The sequence below is a fragment of the Cyprinodon variegatus genome, unplaced genomic scaffold (genome assembly GCF_000732505.1).
Source record: "Cyprinodon variegatus isolate N-32 unplaced genomic scaffold, C_variegatus-1.0 Scaffold361, whole genome shotgun sequence".
Taxonomy (NCBI): Eukaryota; Metazoa; Chordata; class Actinopteri; order Cyprinodontiformes; family Cyprinodontidae; genus Cyprinodon; species Cyprinodon variegatus.
The window spans coordinates 81,667-88,196 of NW_015150814.1; the positions used below are offsets into that span (position 1 = coordinate 81,667).

At 35.9% G+C, this 6,530-nt stretch overlaps 1 long non-coding RNA gene across 1 annotated transcript in view; it reads right to left on the reverse strand.

Moving 5' to 3' along the window:
• Nucleotides 1-4,752: 4,752 nt before the first annotated feature.
• LOC107091995 overlaps nt 4,753-6,530 on the reverse strand; it is a 9,814-nt gene continuing 8,036 nt past the window's right edge. Inside the window, exon 3 of the long non-coding RNA XR_001481554.1 lies at nt 4,753-6,014. This is a non-coding gene — a long non-coding RNA (uncharacterized LOC107091995). The remainder of the gene's footprint in view (nt 6,015-6,530) is intronic.

The window sequence follows — 6,530 nt, forward strand, 5'->3', positions numbered from 1 at the left end:
GCGCATGTTTAGATATTATGGAGATGCTGCAGGTAGTTAATCAAAGATTTTTCAGCCTAATGGTGACACATTCTTCCTACTGATGAAATGTGAGGGACTGCACAACCCCTTGTAGGGATAAAACTAATGTAATCATTAATGAACGCTGTTCTTCATGCTTTGCCCGGGTTGTTACCTGGCAGGAGCCACAGCACTGATCTCTGTAACCATTTCTCTGCCCTATTTAGATGAAAGTGTTGAAGTCTTGTTTTAGAGTCATTCTTTTTTACTCGTTAACTAGTTTAATCGGTTGTGGAATCACTTCAAAGAGACAAAGAAACACAATCACACAATTTAATATTATTTACAGATTTCATAATGATTGTTTTCTTTTTGTTCATTTCTCCCTGAGCTCCTGAGTTTAATCCTTTACCTGACTGCTCCACATTCTCCTGATAATTCTCACCTTCTTGTCATTCAGTCTCTTCCTCAGCAGATAAAAATAATTCTGTTCCATTAACTCGTGCCGGATTCTTCCCTGTTGGCACCCGTCCATACAAGTTGTTTTTCTGTATTCATGTCTCAGTTGCTTTTATCCATCAAGGCCTGTTTTTGATGTTCTAAGTTATTTCCTATTCATTCAATCTTCTTTACCTGCAGCATGAGGTTCCATTTTTCTTTCCGTTTCTTTTTGTATTATTTTTTTATATTACTTTATTTTAAACTACATTTTTGCTCCTTTATCTTTGATATTTGTTTCCTGTTATTTCAAATGTTATTTTAAAAATTTAAACCTTTAAAATTATACATACACCAACACATTGTACAAGGGATACCAATATTCTATTTGGTTTATTTATATAGTACCAATTCACAACACGCGTCATCTCAGGCCATTGACAAAACGTTTTAAGTCTAATTTAAGTCTAATTTAAATTAGTAATTTTGTGACGTACATCATTTTGTAATTTTTTTCCCATGTTTTAGTGCTGTACAATGTGTCTATGACTGACTTAAGTTTTTGGTGTCTTCATACTTTTGCTTTGGGCTTGGATTGGGCTGCTCTTAATGTTTGTTTTGTTCAGTGTTATTTTGAAATGATGAACAGATAAAGTTACTCAATGCAAATAACATCCGGTTACATAAACTGTGTGTCAACACCAGAGGTGGGTGGTGGCTAGTTACATTTAGTCAGTTACAATGTCTTAAGTAATATTTAGAAAAAAAAAACTTTTCTTTTGGGAGTAGTGTTACTTTACTGTACATTTTATTTTTACTAAAGTAATATTGTATATTGTTATTACTCTTACTCGAGTCAGTTATCTTGTAACTCTACTTGAGCCATTTGGAGATCAGGTGAAAATGGAATCACTTGCAGGTGGACATCCTTTATAAGTTTATGTTCAAATAATTATGTGGAAAAGGATTTTTTTGCACCAATGTATTATTCTGTAATGATTGTATCGATCTGATTTCTTTCAATTTTATTCTATAGAGAATTTGAACATACATTTGTGATTACATGGATTTAAACATTAAATCAGATGTTATGAGCCATCTCTATAGGAGTCCTTAAGGAGTCTATTTATCATGTCTCAGTAACTTCTTTGATGGTGACTTTCTACTTTAAGGCTACTCTTACTTAAGTACCCGCCTTTGGTCAATTTAAGAATATTTCCTTTTACTTAATAAGCGCAATTAAAATTTCATCAATTAGTAATAATATAATTGAACTTGATCATATGCTGAAATTGATCTCACATTGGAGACATTTACCTCTGCATTTAACCCATCCCCTTTGGGGACCAGTGGGCTGCCATTGTTGGGCGCCTGGGGAGCAATCTTGCTTAGAGACCCAGAGTGGCAGTCTGTGGGAGTGGGGCTCAAACACAGAACCTCAGGATTCCAAGCTCTATGCCTTAACAACAAGGCCGCCATTCGCCCCAGAAAATATAGAAATGCATTAAATCAAAAGTTTATCCAAAATACTTAATTACACAGAGAGACTAACATGGTAAGGTGTAAGTAAGCATACAAAACATACAGTTTCATATCGACTTAAAATTTGACATCAGAATAAAAAACATGAGCATTTTTTTCATATCTTCTTTATTCATATTGTTTTGATGCACTCATGGTATCAGGATTTTCCAACAGTTTTTCTGATTGTTAACACACTAGACATAAGATACGACATGGTTGTCTAGTCTGCTATGATGTGAACTCATAATATCATATCAGATACACACATTACTATCAGTATTTTAGAACAAACTGTGCATTATTTATGCTGCTGCAGAGTTCCTGTCTGCTCCTGCAGTATCCGAGCTGTCAGTCAGAACAGAGAGATTTTAGAGTAATCTGAGACTTTACATCAATCTGAGCCATAAATGTTCAAGAAGCTATGAATCAACAGAGGCTGTGGACACAAAGCACCGGGAATATGATGTATGAGAGGAACAGTTAGAAGATAAGTACCTCAGGAAACACATATGAGATGGAGAAGCCATAGATTTGGGGATGCATGTCTAATTGCAGGCTGAAATATCAAACAGGGCCGATGTTGACCCCGAAGGGTCCTCAAAATTCTCTCTGAACACTTATTCATTCTGCCAGATTTCAGGCAATGTGGGGCTGCTGAATTATGAGGGTGATCTGTTAAAATGCAAATTTTACAGACAGTTTTGAACAGATACCCTCAGTCCATTATTCAGGTTTCTGAAATATTATTGTCCTATTCACCTAAAGGCACAGGCTGCCCAGACTCAGAGAAGATTCATTTAGAAATGAGTTGAGAAAAGTCATTAAGATTTAAACAGACTTGATATACACAGCCTTAAACGTCATATGCACCACGTTAGTAATTTACCAATAAATTCAACAACCCAACCTTTTATCGTGAAATCGCTAAAGACAGATTGGTTAGAGAATGCAACAACAAAAACATTCATTTTAGAAATAAGAAAAGTATAGAAATTTAATACTGAATTATAAACTATAATTCAGTTTTTAATTTCTATATTTTCATCTACAAAAACAACCATCTACAAGTGGGGCACATTCATTTAAAAAGCATACATATGTTTTTGTTTTTCAGTTTTTTTTTAACCAAAGCTTGCTGGGATTCCATTTCAGCTATACTCGTATAATAAGTTAGATATGTTTTGCATAACTATGTATTTATATATATATATATATATATATATATATATATATATATATATATATATATATATATATATATATATATATATTTTTTTTTTTTTTTCTTTCTACAATCTTTGCAAATTGAAAATCTAACACAATGAGATATGCTGCCGCTTCTAATCTTAATGTGTCATATGTCCAACACAGCGCCCTCTGCTCGGACGGATTTCAGGGTAGGTAAGAGCTCTGCAGAAAGCAAATAAAACATTAACATTTAATATATAAAAAACAAAATGCTCTAATTTTATAAGGTTAAAGAAGAAGTTGTTTTAGGAATTATATTAAAACTGTACTATGAGCTGAAATATCAACAAGTCATATCAAAAATGTTGGTAGATAGCTATAACTTTATAGCAGCTTTCTTAACTTTAATACAACTTTTCAAGCAAACTTTTTATACTCAGGTTTGGGCACAACTCATGTTTCTGTCAAGATGAAAGGATGCTGCAATATACAAAATGTCCCTGGTGAGTGAGGTAGATAAAAACACAATCCTAAACCAATATAGAGTATGAGGAAACAGTATATGTATACCTGCATCTCTAAGCTACAGAGTTCACAACATTATCCATGGCACTGATTGTATGTGGTACAGGCACGTCTGAAATACATCAAAATTTCTACTAATTTCTACATTACAAAGATATTTTTTCTCACATGAAGGATATTTGTGTAAAATTAAAGATACCACAGAGGATGATCTATATCCTTGCACTTTCTAGCCCTTTTTAGCCTTTTTTCAGCCTAATTCCCCTAACTATACTGTATTGCCATCTTTCAGTTCTTATAATCTTGTTCTGGTTTCATGCATTTCTTCTACTGCTAAATAACTTTATTTTTGTGCAAGTATTTCCTATTAGGTGAAGCGAGGAACATTTCGCTAGCTGCTAACGCTATTAACGAGGAAGTAAATGTTTTCTATAGGAGTGGGATAAATGAAAGTAAATAGCACCAACGCTGAATTAAACAAACAGCTGTAAAGGCTGATTTATGCTCAGAAACCAGGTTGTCTGCATGAGTCGCAGAGAATGCAAATGTGCTCCCGCCCCTTCCGCAGACACTCTGCTGCACCTCTCTAAAATTGTAGGTGACTGCAGACAGGAGGCCTCTGATTGGTCAAATCTACATCTGCTCTACACTATGCGTATTTCCTGTTTGGTACCTTACCGGCTTGTTTTGTTTGTATAACCGCCATTACTCACTGCTGCCACAGTGTGTCGCAGTGAGCTTGATGCAGATATTTTTGATTTATGCCCAATTTTAAAGCATGGTCTGCACTATGTTATTCCATGTGTGTCTAGATACGGCCGAGGCGGTGAGGAAGGGGAAAGTTTTTGGTCAACGGAGGGACTTGAGGGCGAAAAAGAGCGGGGATCCAGGTGGAAAAAGGGTCCCAGCATTCTTGCACACCTCGCTCTTCTAGCCGGACCATCTTCACGGATCGTTTTCTGCAAAGGCGGTTATACAAGCAAAACAAGCCGGTAAGGTACCAAACAGGAAATACGTATAGAGTAGAGTGGATGTAGATTTGACCAATCAGAAGCCTCCTGTCTGCGCACTGTCTGCGCTCACCTACAATTTTGGAGACGTGCACAAAAGCGTCTATGGAAGGGGCGGGGACATATCTGTGTTCACTGCGACACACGCAGACGACCTGGTTTCTGAGTATAAATCAGCCTTAATAGTCACCAGTCTGACAGTAATGAATGCAAACCTTGCTGAGATTTGCTAAGAGAGAGAAATGATTGCTCTCCCTTTAGCTTAAAAAGGTCAAAGCAAAAATTAAAATATTGATCTGATACAAAAATATTAATAACATAAATCCAAGTACATATATAACTAAATTTGGTTGTCTTATGTAAGCTCAAATTCACAGTGGGAGGTTTATGTCTATCCAGAATGCTGCTCCAAAATGGGCTAAAACTCACCAACTTTTAGAGATGAACCAATAAGATACCTGGATCTAATTTTAGCTCCGATATTGACTGATTAGACCAAGGATTGGGGGAAAAAACTGGATCTGAGCTTCTCTACTAAAGTTAAACCTAAAATCAGACCAGACTTCACACTGATCTTTACAGGAAGCAAAGAAAAAAAAAAAAAGAAAAGAAAGAAACATTTACATCTTCAACAATATCAGATGCGTTTGGTTTGGGTTCATTAATTTAAATAAATCAAGAGTATTCACTGAGAAGTATGGAGCTAAACCTGAAATACTGAATGTAAATGTAAGTACAAATAAAAATGTATGCATTATATTTTCTGTTTCTAGATAACAACTAACTTGGTTTGTGAAGAGCAAATGCAGCAGTGCTGTTATTCACAGACAAACATTGTGCCATTCAGATGAACTTGGCATCACTTGCATTAATTTAGCCCTGACAAGCCTCCTCCTGAGCTGCAAACACCAACTCTGATTACGCAACATATACACCTCCATCCTGACAATTATCTTTCTTTTTTTTTTGCAAATTACAAATTATCCTCACAAATGCTAATACTATTCCCTCCAAGGTGTAGTGAGCTTGATTGCTCACATATAAAGTCAGCACTAGTTGACTTCATGAACAAAGCATATTAACCTTCATGAATAACAGCATGTTAGGCTCTAATTGAGACTCCATGTCTTCAAACCATCACTGCCAGGGCCTCTGACTCTGGGCCGACGGCGACAGGCTGGCAGCAGCCGATACAAACGTATCTGAGGATCCAAAGGTAGACCGTGCCAGACAAGGTGACAGTCAGGGCCAAGAGCAAGAGGCTGATGAGGCTCTGGGGGCTGAGCAGGATGGCGGAGGAGGCAGTGGAATCCTGGGAGGTATTCTGGGCTGCAGGAAGAGAAACAGACAAAATGAAGAGGAAGATGTCACAAAAGATTTAGGATCCAGAGTGAAGGAAAGTGTGAGGGTGTGAGATGATGCTAGAGACTGTCAGACATGGAAAAGATGTGAAACAAAAAAAACAAATAACACCCTCTAGTGTCCATGTGATGCTGTAGCTACTGCAGGACAACACTAATAAAACTAACTACAAGCCAGATTCAACCCAAATAAATAAATTATGTTCATGGCCTAGAGTTTATGATTGCCCAGATTAAACCAGATAAAATCAGTTATATATATATATATATATATATATATATATATATATATATATATATATATATATATATATATATATATATATTAGCACGATATTGGGATTTTGGCCGATATCCGATATGCCAAAATATTTTAAAACTCATGTAGCCGATAACCAATATCGATACCGATATTAAAGCTGGACAAAAATAAGTAGTCATTGAAAATAGCAGTTTTGTTATCCATTTCTGACACTTTGAAAAA